General features: G+C 59.6%; 1 non-coding gene across 1 annotated transcript; it reads right to left on the bottom strand.

Moving 5' to 3' along the window:
- Positions 1–2814: 2814 nt before the first annotated feature.
- Positions 2815–2933, bottom strand: LOC131871685 (5S ribosomal RNA). Its single transcript, XR_009369896.1, has one exon. It is a non-coding gene; the product is annotated as a 5S ribosomal RNA (ribosomal RNA).
- Between the last annotated feature and the right edge of the window lie 12067 nt (positions 2934–15000).

The following is a 15000-nucleotide window of genomic DNA, read 5'->3' as shown; positions in this document are numbered from 1 at the left end:
GGGCTCAAGATGGCACGCGCGTTCCGTTTTTTTCACTATCTTTCAAAACGGAAATTTTAAAATCTCCTTTTTTTTTTGCCTTTTCTGGAAATTAGTGAAGGCAGCGCATCAAAGGTGCGCACCTCGCTGCCCACCTTGGTGTGCTCTGAGGTGCGCACCCGGGAGCGCTACGAAGTGTGCTCCAAGGTGCGGCGTGCACGTTGTCGGAGCCCGGTTTGCCCCGGGTGCGCACCTCGCCTGCACCTTGGCCGGGGTGGGCACCTTGGCTGGGTTTGCCCAGGGTGCGCTCCGAAGCGGGGTTACTGGAGCGCCCCCTCTTTTTTTGTCAGAGCGTTTGGTGGGGTTTCTCGCATTGGCTCTTCCCAGGCCCGGTTGTTGGGTGCGCTCCCACCCTGGCGCGCGCGAAGTTGGAAGTTGGGTTAATTGCCCGGGCGCGCACCTTCGCCAGGGTGGGCACCTTGGTGCGCACACCTTGGCTGGGCTGCGCACCAGGGCGGGCTCAAGATGGCACCAGCATTCCCTTTTTCTCACTATCTTTCAAAACGGAAATTTTAAAATCTCGTTTTTTTTTTGCCTTTTATGGAAATTAGTGAAGGCATCGCATCAAAGGTGCGCACCTCGCTGCCCACCTTGGTGTGCTCCGAGGTGCCCACCACGGTGCGCAACGCCGGTGCGAACCCGGGAGCGCCCCGATGTGTGCTCCAAGGTGCGGCGTGCACGAAGTCGGACCCCGGTTTGCCCCGGGTGCGCACCTCGCGTGCACCTTGGTGCGCACACCTTGGCTGGGTTGCGCGGCCTGGTGGGCACCATGGTGCGCACCAAGGAGCGCTCCGAAGTGTGCTCCAAGGTGCGGCGTGCACGAAGTCGGAGCCCGGTTTGCCCCGGGTACGCACCTCGCGTGCACCTTCGCCGGGGTGGGCACCTCGGCTGGGTTGCGCGCCCTGGTGCGCACCAAGGAGCGCTCCGAAGTGTGCTCCAAGGTGCGGCGTGCACGAAGTCGGAGCCCGGTTTGCCCCGGGTGCGCACCTTCGCCGCGGTGCGCACCATGGCGTGCACGAAGTCGGAGCCCGGTTTGCCCCGGGTGCGCACCTCGCGTGCACCTTCGGCGGGGTTGCGCGCCCTGGTGGGCACCATGGTGCGCACCAAGGAGCGCTCCGAAGTGTGCTCCAAGGTGCGGCGTGCACGAAGTCGGAGCCCGGTTTGCCCCGGGTGCGCACCTCGCGTGCACCTTCGGCGGGGTTGCGCGCCCTGGTGGGCACCATGGTGCGCACCAAGGAGCGCTCCGAAGTGTGCTCCAAGGTGCGGCGTGCACGAAGTCGGAGCCCGGTTTGCCCCGGGTGCGCACCTCGCGTGCACCTTCGCCGCGGTGGGCACCATGGCGTGCACGAAGTCGGAGCCCGGTTTGCCCCGGGTGCGCACCTCGCGTGCACCTTCGCCGGGGTGGGCACCTCGGCTGGGTTGCGCGCCCTGGTGCGCACCAAGGAGCGCTCCGAAGTGTGCTCCAAGGTGCGGCGTGCACGAAGTCGGAGCCCGGTTTGCCCCGGGTGCGCACCTCGCGTGCACCTTCGCCAGGGTGGGCACCTCGGTGCGCACACCTTCTCAATGTTTTCTTGCCTTTTCTGGAAATTGGTGAAGGCAGCGCATCAAAGGTGCGCACCTCGGTGTGCTCCGAGGTGCGAACCCGAGAGCGCTCCGAGGTGCCCACGAAGTCGAAAGTCGGGTTAATTGCATTGTTTTCCCCGGGTGCGCTCCGAGGTGCGCAACATCGGCGCGCACCAAGGAGGGCTCCGAAGTGTGCTCCAAGGTGCGCACGATGGCGTGCACCTCTGGTGCGCACGATTCGGAGCTCGGTTTGACCGGGGTGCGCACACCTTGGCTGGGTTGCGCACCTTTTGTGCGCTCCAAGGTGCGCACGAAGTCGGAGCTCGATTTGCCCCGGGTGCGCACCTTCGCCAGGGTGCGCACCTTGATGCGCACGCCTTGGCTGGGCTGCGCACCTTGGTGGGCGCCATGGTGCGCACCTTTCGTGCGCTCCAAGGTGCGCACGAAGTCGGAGCTCGGTTTGCCCCGGGTGCGCACCTTGGTGGGCGCCATGGTGCACTCCGAGGTGCCCAAGATTGGTGCGCACCAAGGAGCGCTCCGAAGTGCGCTCCAAGGTGCGCGCGAAGTCGAAAGTTGGGTTAATTGTCCGGTTTGCCTCGGGTGCGCACCTTGCGTGCACCTTCGCCAGGGTGGGCGCCTTGGTGCGCACACCTTGGCTGGGCTGCGCACACCTTGGCACCCGCGTTTCCTTCATTTTAAATTTTTTTTTTTTACAATCTCTCAAGTGGGAAATTCTATAATCTCAACTTTTTTTGCCTTTTCAGGAAACTTTTGAATGGAGCGCATCATTGGTGCGCTCCGAAGTGTGCTCCAAAGCTCTCTCCAGCTGCGTGCACCTGCCCCGGCCGCGCACCCGGCCCCGCCCAGCTTCGCTCACCTGTCCCGGGCGTCTGGTGCGGAACCTTAGAGTAAGAAACATCACCGTGCACCTTGGCCAACGTGCGCGACTCGACCGAGCGCGCACTGGCCGAGGTGCACACCGATTTCACCTGGGTGCGCGCGCAGCACCTCGGGCGCACCGGGGTGCGCGCACAACGCCCGGGTTGCACCGTGGCCTGTGTGCTCGGGGCGCCTCGGGTGCGCGCTCGGTGTCGCCCCCGCGCGCGCGGTAGTGCGGGCAGCGCACCCCGGCCCGGCCCGGCCCCGACGAGAACGCAAACGGGCAAAAGGTTTATTCAAATAGCATTGCGACGCCCGGCGAAAAACTAAAAAAGGGTGCAACACCGGGACTTCCCGGGAGGTCACCCATCCCAGTACTACTCCGGCCCAAGCGCGCTTAACTGCGGAGTTCTGATGGGATCCGGTGCACTAACGCTGGTATGATCGCACCCGTTATGAGCTTGTCGCAGTGTGTACTTAGCAAACCGCGACCCACGTGCGAATCCACCCCGGCCACCCACCCCCGTCGAGGTGCACACCCTCCCTCGCGAAGTGCGCCCCGTTCGCCAAGTGTGAGCCCTGCCCGGGTGCGCGCACCTTGCTAGGGCGTCGGGTGTGCACCCGGCCCGGCCTACGTGCGTGCACCTGGAGGGGGCGTCGTGTGCGTGCAGTGTCCCGTCTGCAACGCGGTGCCCACACACCACCTCGGGCGCAACGACCTGCGCTCACATGTGGGCCGAGTGCACCTTGGTGCATGTTCGGGGCGCCTCGGGTGCACGCTCGATCTTGCCCCGGTGCACCAAGGCGCTCGGTTTGCCCCGGGTGCGCACTTGGTGCAAGGTGGGCACCCAAAATAGGGATCAAGCACCAAAACACAAGTTTCGGGATGCAAAATGGGACCCAAGGACCACAAATGCGTTCCAAGACCCATGATGGGTCCACGAGAACAAAAATGTGTTCCGAGACTTAATAAACAAATATTGGGTTTTAGGAGAAGAAACATGCTCTGATGCCCAAAACGAGAATCGACCCCGAAAAGGCCACAGGCCAAAAGTGGGATGCGAGACAAAAAAAAATGGGACCCGAGGACCAAAATTGGGTTCCCAGGTCGAAGACAGGGCAACCGGACAAGAAACGACCTCTAAGGCTCGAAATGAGTCCCGACGACTAAAACTTGACAAGAAGCACCCATCAGGCACCCAACTCGACACCCATGGGATGCCGACCCACCCGGGCTTCCACCTAGCACACCTTGGCACCCACCCACCCTCGCACCCAACCTCGCACCCAACTTAGCACCTTTGAACCCACATTGGCACTCACCCTGACCCTGGCACCTTGGAACCCACATTGGCACTCACCTTGACCCTGGCACCCACCTTTGCACTCACCTTGGGACCCACCCTGGCTCCCACCTCGGCACCCACCCAGACACCCACCTTGGTTCCTTGGCACCCACCTTGGATCCTTGGCACCCACCCCGACACCCACCTTGGCACGCAACTTGGCTACTTGCCACCCACCTTGGCTCCTTGACGCCCACCCCGACAACCACCCCGTGACCTACCCTGGCTAGGGTTGGTGCACACCCACCCTGGTGCCCACCTTGGCACCCACCCTATGACCCACCTTGGCACGCACCTTAGTACCCACCCCGTTACCCACCCTAGGACCCACCCCGTGACCCACCTTGGCCAGGGTGGGTGCACCCACCCTGGTGCCCACCTTGGCACCCACCCATCCTAGCACCCAGCCTGTGACCGGGCTTGGAACCCAACCTTGCACCCGCACCCGTCTTGGCCAGTGTGGGTGCGCACCCATCCTGGCACCCACGTTGTGACACACCCTTTAACCCACGCACCCTAGCACCCACGTTGGCACCCACCTTGGAACCCAACCTAGCAACTTGGCACCCACCCCGTGACCCACCTTGGCATCCACCATAGCAGTCGCCGACTTGGCACCCACCTCGGCACCCACCTTGACACTTGTGGACCCACCTTGCCACTCACCCTAGCATCGACCCATCCTAGCACCCACCCTGGCACCTTTGCACCCTAGCACTCACCCATCCTAGCACCTAACCTGTGACCCACCTTGACACTCACCCTCGCACCCACCTTGGAACCCAACCTAGCACCCACCCACCCTGACACCAACCCTAGCACCTACCCACCCTTGCACCCACCCTGTGACCCATCTTGGCACCCACCCATCCTACCACTCAACCTATCACCCACCTTCTCACCCACCTTGGCATCCACCTTAGCACCCACCCACACTGGCACCTTGGCACCCACCTCGGGCAAGGTGGGTGCACACCCACCCTGGCACCCAATTTAGAACCCACCGAGCATGTTACCCACCTTGGCACCCACATTGCAGCCCACCCTAGTACCCACCCTATGACCCACATTGGCATCCACACCCTAGCACCCAGGCACCTCGACACCCGCCTTGACACCCACCCTAGCACTGAACCTGTGACCCACCTTGGAACTCACCCTAGAACCCACCCACCCTGTGAACCACCTTGGCATCCACCTTAGCACCCACCCACCTTGGCACCCACTCTAGCACTCACCCATCCTAACACCCAACTTGTTACCCACCTTGGCACCCGCCCTCGCGTCCACCTTGAAACCCACCCTAGCACCCACCCACGCAGGAGCCCACCTTGGCACCCAACCTAACACCCACGCATCCTGGCACCCAACTTGTGACCCACCTTGGAACCCACCCTAGTACCCACCTTTGAACCCACTATATCACCAACCCACCTTGGCACCCACCCTATGACCCTCTTTGGAATCCACCCTAGCACGCACCCACCCTGGCACCCACCATGGAGCGCACCCTAGCACCCACCCACCTCGGCACGCACCTCAACACCCACCTTGGTGTGCGCACTGCGCCAACCTCTCAAAGACCCTATGTGGTGCGCTCCAAAGTGTACACCTTTGGTGCGCTCCAAGGTGCGCACCTTTGGTGCACACCGAGGTGCACACCAAAGTGTGCACCGAGGTGAGCACCAAAGTGCACTCCAGGGTGCACACCAAGGCGTGCACCTTTGGTGCGGTCAATGCAAACGAATTCGGAAGTTGGGGTCGATGTCCTAATCGCTGCTGCAGACTACACGTATGAGAATCGGACAAATAGCTTTATATAGGGGAGGTGTTGCGTTTGATGGGTCGACTCCCCTGGTTGTGTGCACTGCACCAACTTCAAAGACCCTGTCTTGTTTAAGAAGTCAAAAGTTGGGGTGGATGTCCTAATCATTGCTGCAGTCTACGCATGTATGAGAATCAGACAAATAGCTTATATAGGGGAGGTGTTGCATTCGGTGGGTTGACTCCCCTGGTTGTGCGCACTGCGCCAACCTCAAAGACCCCGCATAGCAGAAGAAGTCGGAAGTCGGATTTTGGTGAGCACCAAGGCGTGCACCTTTGGTGCGGTCAACGCAGACGAATTCAGAAGTTGGGGTGGATGTCCTAATCGTTGTTGCAGGCTACACATGTATGAGAATCAGACAAATAGCTTATATAGGGGAGGTGTTGGGTTTGATGGGTCAACTCCCTTGGTTGTGCGCATTACGCCAACCTCAAAGACCTTGTTTTCGTTAAGAAGTCAAAAGTTGGGGTCAATGTCCTAATGGCTCCTGCAGGCTACACATGTATGAGAATCGGACAAATAGCTTATATAGGGGAGGTGTTGGGTTTGATGGGTCGACTCCCCTGGTTGTGCGCATTACGTCAACCTCAAAGACCTTGTTTTCGTTAAGAAGTCAAAAGTTGGGGTCGATGTCCTAATTGCTCCTGTAGACTACACATGTATGAGAATCAGACAAATAGCTTATATAGGGGAGGTGTTGGGTTTGATGGGTTGACTCCCCTAGTTGTTCGCATTACACCAACCTCAAAGACCTTGTTTTCGTTTAGAAGCCGAAAGTTGGGGTCGATGTCCTAATTGCTCCTGCAGGCTACGCATGTATGAGAATCAGACAAATAGCTTATATAGGGGAGGTGTTGGGTTTGATGGGTCGACTCCCCTGGTTGTGCGCATTGCGCCAACCTCAAAGACCCTGCATTGCGGATGAAGTCGAAAGTCAGAGTTTGGTGTGCTACAAGGTGTGGTCGAAGGTGCTCACCTAGGTGTGCACCTTTGGAGCACAGGAAAAGTGCCCTCCAAAAGTGCGCACCTTTGGAGTGCACAAAAGTGCCCTCCAAAAGTGCGCACCTTTGGAGCGCAGAAAAGTGCCCTCCAAAAAGTGCCCTCCAAAAGTGCGCACCTTTGGAGCGCAGAAAAGTGCCCTCCAAAAAGTGCCCTCCAAAAGTGCGCACCTTTGGAGCGCAGAAAAGTGCCCTCCAAAAAGTGCCCTCCAAAAGTGCGCACCTTTGGAGCGCAGAAAAGTGCCCTCCAAAAAGTGCCCTCCAAAAGTGCGCACCTTTGGAGCGCAGAAAAGTGCCCTCCAAAAAGTGCCCTCCAAAAGTGCGCACCTTTGGAGCGCAGAAAAGTGCCCTCCAAAAAGTGCCCTCCAAAAGTGCGCACCTTTGGAGCGCAGAAAAGTGCCCTCCAAAAAGTGCCCTCCAAAAGTGCGCACCTTTGGAGCGCAGAAAAGTGCCCTCCAAAAAGTGCCCTCCAAAAGTGCGCACCTTTGGAGCGCAGAAAAGTGCCCTCCAAAAAGTGCCCTCCAAAAGTGCGCACCTTTGGAGCGCAGAAAAGTGCCCTCCAAAAAGTGCCCTCCAAAAGTGCGCACCTTTGGAGCGCAGAAAAGTGCCCTCCAAAAAGTGCCCTCCAAAAGTGCGCACCTTTGGAGCGCAGAAAAGTGCCCTCCAAAAGTGCGCACCTTTGGAGCGCACAAAAGTGCCCTCCAAAAGTGCGCACTTTTGGTGCGCACCAAGGCGCTGGTTCGGTCGTTGCAGGCGAGTTCGGAAGTTGGGGTCGATGTCCTGAGCGGAGGTGCAAACTACACAGGTGTCGGAATCGGACAAATAGCTTATATAGGGGAGGTGTATGCTTCGATGGGTCGACTCCCCAGGTTGAGCGCACCGCGCCAACCTCAAAGACCCTACGGTATGGATGAAGTCGGAAGTTGGGTCCGATGACCGATTCGATTAGTAGGTATGCTCATGAGGTCGGAATTTGGGTCCGATGACCTGCCATGTGCAGGAAGGCGAATGTTGACACTGTGCGTTGCAAGGTGCACACCAAGGCGCTGGTGCGGTCTTTTTAGTCGAGTTCGGAAGTTGGGGTCGATGTCCTGATCGGAGGTGCAAGCTACACAGGTGTGGGAATCGGACAAATAGCTTATATAGGGGAGGTGTATGCTTCGTTGGGTCGACTCCCCGGGTTGAGCGCACCGCGCCAACCTCAAAGACCCTACGGTATGGATGAAGTCGGAAGTTGGGTCCGATGACCGATTCGATATGTAGGCATACTCGCGAGGTCGGAATTTGGGTCCGATGACCTGCCACGTGCAGGAAGGCGAATGTTGGCACTGTGCGTTGCAAGGTGCGCACCAAGGCGCTGGTTCGGTCGTTGGAGGCGAGTTCGGAAGTTGGGGTCGATGTCTTGATCGGAGGTGCAAACTACACAGGTGTGGGAATCGGACAAATAGCTTATATAGGGGAGGTGTATGCTTCGTTGGGTCGACTCCCCGGGTTGAGCGCACCGCGCCAACCTCAAAGACCCTACGGTATGGATGAAGTCGGAAGTTGGGTCCGATGACCGATTCGATATGTAGGCATACTCGCGAGGTCGGAATTTGGGTCCGATGACCTGCCATGTGCAGGAAGGCGAATGTTGGGACTGTGCGTCGCAAGGTGCGCACCAAGGCGCTGGTGCCGTCGTTGCAGTCGAGTTCGGAAGTTGGGGTCGATGTCCTGGTCAGAGGTGCAAACTACACAGGTGTGGGAATCGGACAAATAGCTTATATAGGGGAGGTGTATGCTTCGATGGGTCGACTCCCTGGGTTGAGCGCACCGCGCCAACCTCAAAGACCCTACAGTATGGATGAAGTCGGAAGTTGGGTCCGATGACCGATTCGATACGTAGGCATATTGGCGAGGTCTGAATTTGTGTCCGATGACCTGCCATGCGCAGGAAGGCGGAATTTGGGTCCGATGACCGAGTTGATGGCGTGCCATGCGCAGAAAGGCGGAATTTGGGTCCGATGACCGAGTTGATGTTGATGGCCCGCCATGCACAGGAAGGCGGAATTTGGGTCCGATGACCGATTTGAAGGCGTGCCATACGCAAAAAGGCGGAGTTTGGGTCCGATGACCGAGTTGATATTGATGGCCCGCCATGCGCAGGAAGGCGGAATTTGGGTCCGATGACCTGACATACGCATGGAGTCCGACTCGGGGGCCGATGTTCGATTCGATGACTTGCATTGTGGGTAAAGTCGGAAGTTGTGGTCTTTGACCCGATTCGATGACCAGACTTCGGCTGCTTGAGAATCGGACAAATAACTTATATAGGGGAGGTAGTGTTCTCGAGCATCCTCCCCCCGTGCCCGTTTATGTCGATTGATGCTGGTGCTCGACTGGTTGGAGCGCTCGGATGCAAAAATCTTGCACCAGGATTTATCGATTGTGATGGACACGGCAAGTCTCCTGATTGCTATGCAGGAGCTCATCGTGAATCTCTATGCGGCCTTGGTATGGACTCGACCTGCGGAATGGTTCGGCAATGGTAGTCGCTCCAACACGTCCTTGCAATGGCCACAGAGGTGATTCGACTAGAGCTCCAGTCTAGCTTTTGGGTTGCTTGGCGGACTGGTATAGCCGCGATCGAGTTCCGGCCATGAACGTTTTAGATAGCTCTTGGGCTTTCTGGGACGGAAGTCGGAAGTTTGGGCTGTTGTCCGATTTGATGACCATTCTTCGGATGTGTGAGAATCGGACAAATAACTTATATAGGGGACTGTGTTGTCTCACGCAGCCCCCTCCGTGCCCCTCTATCTCGACCGATGTTGGTGCTTGAAAGGGTTGGGATCGCTCGGATTTATAAACGTGCACCACCATTTGTCGAGTGTGAGGGACGCGGCAGGTCTCCTAAATGCTATGCGGGCGCTCTCTGAGAATCTCTATCCGGCCTCGACACAGACTAGTCTTGCTGAATGGTTTGGCACTGGTAGTCGATCCAACACGTCGTTGTTGTGGCCGCCTAGGCGATTCGATTCGAGCCCCCGTCTAGCTTTTGGGTTGCTTGGCGGATTTTGCCCTATCCGCAAGTGAGCTCGGTCCCTAAACGTTCGAGAAACCCGATTGCTATGCGCCGACTCTCTTTCTTGCGAGCCTCCATCTAGCTTTTGGGTCTCTACGGAACGGAAGTCGGAATCTGGGACCGTTGTTTGATTCGACGAGGCAGACTACGGTTGTGCGAGAATCGGACAAATAACTTATATAGGGGAGGTGTTGACTGGAGCATTCTCCCCCGTGCCCCTCTAACTCGACCAATGCTGGCGCTCGAACGGTGGTAGCGCTCGGATTTTCATTGAGCGCCAGCATTGGTCGATTTAGAGGGGCATGCGAGATTCCCGAATGCTATGCGAGGGCTCTAACGGAAATGTCTATTGGTTTCGGTATGGATGCAATTGCGAGTGGTTCGGCAAAGGTAGTCGTTCCGATGCGTCCATGTCGTGGCCAAATCGATAATTCGATTTGAGCCCTCGTATAGCATTTGGGTCTCTCGATGTGATTCCGCATTCCAGTCCCTTTGGGCACTGCTTGAGCCGCATCCCAGGGGGTTCCCTTCCCAATAATCTGCCTCGCAACCCGATTGCTATGCGGTGAGGCTCCTCGGCCGCCTCGGAACTATCTGTGTATCAGACGCATCGCGGGATAAGGGGTTGGCAACGGTAGTCGCCCCAAGCGCGTCCGATGCTTGGACCATTCCGAGGCGGCCCTGAAGCCTCTTCCGTCTAGCCGTTGGGTCCTTCTCGCCGCATCCCTCGCCTCGCACCCCGATTGCTATGCGGTGAGGCTCCTCGGCCGCCTCGGAACTATCTGTGTATCGGACGCGTCGCGGGATAAGGGGTTGTCACTGGTAGTCGCCCCAAGCGCGTCCGATGCTTGGACCATTCCGAGGCGGCCCTGAAGCCTCTTCCGTCTAGCCGTTGGGTCCTTCTCGCCGCATCCCTCGCCTCGCACCCCGATTGCTATGCGGTGAGGCTCCTCGGCCGCCTCGGAACTATCTGTGTATCGGACGCGTCGCGGGATAAGGGGTTGTCATTGGTAGTCGCCCCAAGCGCGTCCGATGCTTGGACCATTCCGAGGCGGCCCTGAAGCCTCTTCCGTCTAGCCGTTGGGTCCTTCTCGCCGCATCCCTCGCCTCGCACCCCGATTGCTATGCGGTGAGGCTCCTCGGCCGCCTCGGAACTATCTGTGTATCGGACGCGTCGCGGGATAAGGGGTTGTCACTGGTAGTCGCCCCAAGCGCGTCCGATGCTTGGACCATTCCGAGGCGGCCCTGAAGCCTCTTCCGTCTAGCCGTTGGGTCCTTCTCGCCGCATCCCTCGCCTCGCACCCCGATTGCTATGCGGTGAGGCTCCTCGGCCGCCTCGGAACTATCTGTGTATCGGACGCGTCGCGGGATAAGGGGTTGTCACTGGTAGTCGCCCCAAGCGCGTTCGATGCTTGGACCATTCCGAGGCGGCCCTGAAGCCTCTTCCGTCTAGCCGTTGGGTCCTTCTCGCCGCATCCCTCGCCTCGCACCCCGATTGCTATGCGGTGAGGCTCCTCGGCCGCCTTGGAACTATCTGTGTATCGGACGCGTCGCGGGATAAGGGGTTGTCACTGGTAGTCGCCCCAAGCGCGTCCGATGCTTGGACCATTCCGAGGCGGACCCGAAGCCTCTTCCGTCTAGCCGTTGGGTCCTTCTCGCCGCATCCTTCGCCTCGCACCCCGATTGCTATGCGGTGAGGCTCCTCGGCCGCCTCGGAACTATCTGTGTATCGGACGCGTCGCGGGATAAGGGGTTGTCACTGGTAGTCGCCCCAAGCGCGTCCGATGCTTGGACCATTCCGAGGCGGACCCGAAGCCTCTTCCGTCTAGCCGTTGGGTCCTTCTCGCCGCATCCCTCGCCTCGCACCCCGATTGCTATGCGGTGAGGCTCCTCGGCCGCCTTGGAACTATCTGTGTATCGGACGCGTCGCGGGATAAGGGGTTGTCACTGGTAGTCGCCCCAAGCGCGTCCGATGCTTGGACCATTCCGAGGCGGACCCGAAGCCTCTTCCGTCTAGCCGTTGGGTCCTTCTCGCCGCATCCCTCGCCTCGCACCCCGATTGCTATGCGGTGAGGCTCCTCGGCCGCCTTGGAACTATCTGTGTATCGGACGCGTCGCGGGATAAGGGGTTGTCACTGGTAGTCGCCCCAAGCGCGTCCGATGCTTGGACCATTCCGAGGCGGACCCGAAGCCTCTTCCGTCTAGCCGTTGGGTCCTTCTCGCCGCATCCCTCGCCTCGCACCCCGATTGCTATGCGGTGAGGCTCCTCGGCCGCCTTGGAACTATCTGTGTATCGGACGCGTCGCGGGATAAGGGGTTGTCACTGGTAGTCGCCCCAAGCGCGTCCGATGCTTGGACCATTCCGAGGCGGCCCCGAAGCCTCTTCCGTGTAGCCGTTGGGTCGTTCTCGCCGCATCCCTCGCCTCGCACCCCGATTGCTATGCGGTGAGGCTCCTCGGCCGCCTTGGAACTATCTGTGTATCGGACGCGTCGTGGGATAAGGGGTTGTCACTGGTAGTCGCCCCAAGCGCGTCCGATGCTTGGACCATTCCGAGGCGGCCCCGAAGCCTCTTCCGTGTAGCCGTTGGGTCCTTCTCGCCGCATCCCTCGCCTCGCACCCCGATTGCTATGCGGTGAGGCTCCTCGGCCGCCTTGGAACTATCTGTGTATCGGACGCGTCGCGGGATAAGGGGTTGTCACTGGTAGTCGCCCCAAGCGCGTCCGATGCTTGGACCATTCCGAGGCGGACCTGAAGCCTCTTCCCTCTAGCCGTTGGGGCTTTCTCGCCGCATCCCTCGCCTCGCACCCTGATTGCTATGCTGTGAGGCTCCTCGGCCGCCTTGGAACTATCTGTGTATCGGACGCATCGCGGGATAAGGGGTTGGCAGTGGTAGTCGCCCCAAGCGCATCCGATGCTTGGACCATTCCGAGGCGGCCCTGCAGCCTCTTCCGTCTAGCCGTTGGGGCCATCTCGCCGCATCCCCCACCTCGCACCACGATTGCTATGCGGTGAGGCTCCTTGGCCGCCTCGGAACTATCTGTGTATCGGACGCATCGCGGGATAAGGGGTTGTCACTGGTAGTCGCCCCAAGCGCGTCCGATGCTTGGACTATTCCGAGGCGGCCCTGCAGCCTCTTCCGTCTAGCCGTTGGGGCCATCTCGCTGCATCCCCCACCTCCTCGGCCGCCTCGGAACTATCTGTGTATCGGACGCATCGCGGGATAAGGGGTTGGCAGTGGTAGTCGCCCCAAGCGCGTCCGATGCTTGGACTATTCCGAGGCAGCCCTGCAGCCTCTTCCGTCTAGCCTTTGGGGCCATCTCGCCGCATCCCTCGCCTCGCACCCCGATTGCTATGCGGTGAGGCTCCTCGGCCGCCTGGGAACTATCTTCGTATCGGACGCATCGCGGGATAAGGGGTTGTCACTGGTAGTCGCCCCAAGCGCGTCCGATGCTTGGACTATTCCGAGGCGGCCCTGTGGCCTCTTCCGTCTAGCCGTTGGGGCCATCTCGCCGCATCCCCCACCTCGCACCCCGATTGCTATGCGGTGAGGCTCTTCGGCCGCCTTGGAACTATCTTCGTATCGGACGCATCGCGGGATAAGGGGTTGTCACTGGTAGTGGCCCCAAGCGCGTCCGATGCTTGGACTATTCCGAGGCGGCCCTGCAGCCTCTTCCGTCTAGCCGTTGGGGCCATCTCGCCGCATCCCCCACCTCGCACCCCGATTGCTATGCGGTGAGGCTCCTCGGCCGCCTTGGAACTATCTTCGTATCGGACGCATCGCGGGATAAGGGGTTGTCACTGGTAGTCGCCCCAAGCGCGTCCGATGCTTGGACTATTCCGACGCGGCCCTGTGGCCTCTTCCGTCTAGCCGTTGGGGCCATCTCGCCGCATCCCCCACCTCGCACCCCGATTGCTATGCGGTGAGGCTCCTCGGCCGCCTTGGAACCATCTTCGTATCGGACGCATCGCGGGATAGGGGGCTGTCACTGGTAGTCGCCCCAAGCGTGTCCGATGCTTGGACCATTCCTAGGCGGCCCTGAAGCCTCTTCCGTCTAGCCGTTGGGGCCTTCCCGCCCCATCCCTCGCCTCGCACCCCCGATTGCTATGCGGTGAGGCTCCTCGGCCGCCTTGGAACCATCTGTGTATCGGACGCATCGCGGGATAAGGGGTTGGCACTGGCAGTCGCCCCAAGCGCGTCCGATGCTTGGACCATTCCGAGGTGGCCCTGAAGCCTCTTCCGTCTAGCCGTTGGGGCCTTCCCGCCCCATCCCTCGCCTCGCACCCCGATTGATATGCGGTGAGGCTCCTCGGCCGCCTTGGAACTATCTGTGTATCGGACGCATCGCGGGATAAGGGGTTGGCACTGGTAGTCGTCCCAATCGCATCCGATGCTTGGACCATTCCGAGGCGGCCCTGCAGCCTCTTCCGTTTAGCCGTCGGGGCCTTCCCGCCGCATCCCTCGCCTCGCATCCCGATTCCTATGCGGTGAGTCTTCTCGGCCGCCGCGGAACTATACCTGTTATTGCTACTGCATCCTTCGGCTGGTAACCTCCTCTGCCGCCTTGGAACGTTCTCTTTGTCGGACGCGTCGCGGGATAAGGGGTTGGCACTGGTAGTCGCCCCAAGCGCGCCCGATGCATAGACCGCTCCGAGTCGACCTTGCTTTCAGCCTCTCACATGCATAGACCTCTCTGAGTCGACCCTGCAGCCTCTCACGTTTAGCCTTTGGAATCTCGCCTCACAACATGATTGCTATCCTTGATGCATCCCTTGCCTCGAGCCCTGATTGCTTTCTTGGCTGCATCCCTCCTCTCCTCACAGCCCGGTTGTCATCACTGCTTCATCCGTCGCTTCATGCATTCTGGCTGCTGGGCCCTTCCCACCGCACACCTCGATTGCTATCTCTTCTGCATCACACACCCCAATTGCTATCTCTGCTACATCCCTCGGCTCTCACTTCTGCATCCTTCGCCTCACACCTCGATTGCTATCAATGCTGCATCCGTAACCTCACACCCCGATTGCTATGCGGGGAGGCTCCTTGGCCGCCTTGGAAATTTCTGTGTGTCGGACGCACCGCGGGATAAGGGGTTGGCACTGGTAGTCGCCCCAAGTGCGCCCGATTCTTAGACCGCTTCGAGGTGACCTCGTAGCCTCTTTCGTCCAGGCTTCCTGCCTTCAACGCCCTTTTTACACCTCGATTGCTATGCGCGGGCTCGTTGGCGTCTATCACCTCTCTGCGAAGAGTGGCACGATGATTGTTGGGGTAAATCGTAGCAGTCCGATCT

This window comes from Cryptomeria japonica, unplaced genomic scaffold (assembly GCF_030272615.1).
Source record: "Cryptomeria japonica unplaced genomic scaffold, Sugi_1.0 HiC_scaffold_445, whole genome shotgun sequence".
NCBI classification, from domain to species: Eukaryota; Viridiplantae; Streptophyta; class Pinopsida; order Cupressales; family Cupressaceae; genus Cryptomeria; species Cryptomeria japonica.
The sequence above is the reverse complement of the archived record's forward strand: the minus strand, read 5'-3'. Positions and strand labels throughout refer to the sequence as shown.